Genomic DNA, 1,928 nt, shown 5'->3' with positions numbered 1-1,928 from the left:
CTTTCTAGTTCTGATGTTGTATCCCAGAGCCCCTGGCTGGTTAGGAGGGACCTAAGGGCTCCAGTAGGGGCCTCTTTATGGTGAGGGAGGAAATTTCCCATAGTGTTAGAAGGTGGGATAAACAACAGTGACTGCAGCTCTGTTTCCTGAGGGTCCAGCCCTTATATGGAAACACCAGGCTAACCTGAACAAAAGCATGTGCCACCCTACTGTACAGCCTCACAGACAAGACAAACAAACAAAAAGAAAGTGGGGGTCCCAGCATTTACCTGCTAAAGGGACCAAACTCACATAACATAGAGGGGCCTACTCACCAAAATACACCACTCAAGGGGGCTGCTCAACCAGTGCACATGAGTAAAGGGAGACAAAGAGACCCTGTTCAAGTACCAAATTTCCTGGATTTCAACACCAGATGTATCAGGGTCCTGTGCTGTTGTTCCCTTTGTGGGGAGTAGGGCCAAGCAGGTGCAGAGTCAATGACACAAACTCCAGGAGAATGTTGAAACAACAAGCTCAGTTTATTTAGTTAGAGGCAAGCCTTATAGACCCTCCAACCTTCCCTGGGGGGAGGTCTGATGAATATGCATCTGCTGGTGTGACATGGCTGTCTCTCATTGGTCCAGGTCATCTCCAGATCATGTTTCAGCTGCTGTTGCTAAGGCCCTTAGGCAGACCTAGGTTGGCTCTCAGAAAGTATCTTTTTTACTTGGCTGAGCCTGAAGCCTGCTAGGGATGAGTCATCACACATTTAAGAATGTTATCAAAACTGACTGCGAACTTCACAAATGAAGCAGTTTTGAGTTCACCTGCAATTTTTAACTGTGGTGATTCTCAATTCATGTCTTGGAAGAAAATATAAACAGTCTGTTAAAAGATCTGTTTTAGATGTTTGCTAAAGTTTACAAGGTAATCCTATAGAGTATGCTTTTGAATGTAAGTTTGTAAGAAGTGTAAATATGTATAGTAAATAGTTATGCTAGTTGTAAATATGTAATGTTCATACTAGAATTATGTTGATATTAATGAACCAGGGTTTGGTGAAACTAAGGGAATCTTTAAGTTTGAGGCAGTTTATTTGATGAGGTTTGCATGAAGTGTTTATTGGTTTTAAAAAGGGCTTGGCACAGCTAAGGCTGTTTTAGACCCATTCAAAAAGGAACATTCCATCTTGGTCATCCTCTACTCCTTTACTGGGGATGCAGCAAACTACTTGCAAGCTCTTAGTAGGGACTTAAGTCAGGGTTAGACTCTATATCCTCTCTTGCCAGAGGCTGGTAGTCGGGGACAGGCAATGTTCTTGTTAGCTGCCAACCTAAGACAAGAGGATGCTTGATGGAAAGTATATCTCCATGATGGGTAAGGTTTGTCTAACTGAAGAAGACAACCTAAGGCAGACACAGTCTATCTGAGGGGCCTAAGGGGCTCTTTAAAATATTAAAAAGAGGTAACTGTGGGAACCCACAGAGGTTTCCTAGTGAGATCTGAGCTTGCTTTACCCAACAGGGCTGCATAAGGGGATGGATTGACCATGTACATGGTTACCAGGTGTTTGGAAGGGTCTGTACTTGGATGTGCGGCATGCTTTGATCTAGCAAGGGGAAAGCTTTTGCCCTGCCCCTTGGCATTCCTATAAAAGCCTTTTTGAAGAGACAGAAGGGGCTGGTGGATTTTGATCCGGGTCCCCCCAAAGCCATCCCGTGTTTCTGTCTGTCTCATCTCTGCTATCTTTCTACCTACTAATTCCTTCTGCCTCTCTCCTCCTCTTAGAAACCCTGTAAAAGGTGGGGGTAGGCCCCCCACACACACACACACCTAAAGAGGGTTGAGTGCTCTTGCTGCATTTCCTGGCTCTTGGTAGAACAATGAAGCTGACTTGAAGTTGCTGAAACTAGTTAGTCCTCAGCTATGGGGACATCCTGCAGAGG

This window comes from Onychomys torridus, chromosome 7 (genome assembly GCF_903995425.1).
Source record: "Onychomys torridus chromosome 7, mOncTor1.1, whole genome shotgun sequence".
Classification (NCBI taxonomy): Eukaryota; Metazoa; Chordata; class Mammalia; order Rodentia; family Cricetidae; genus Onychomys; species Onychomys torridus.
The sequence above is the reverse complement of the archived record's forward strand: the minus strand, read 5'-3'. Positions refer to the sequence as shown.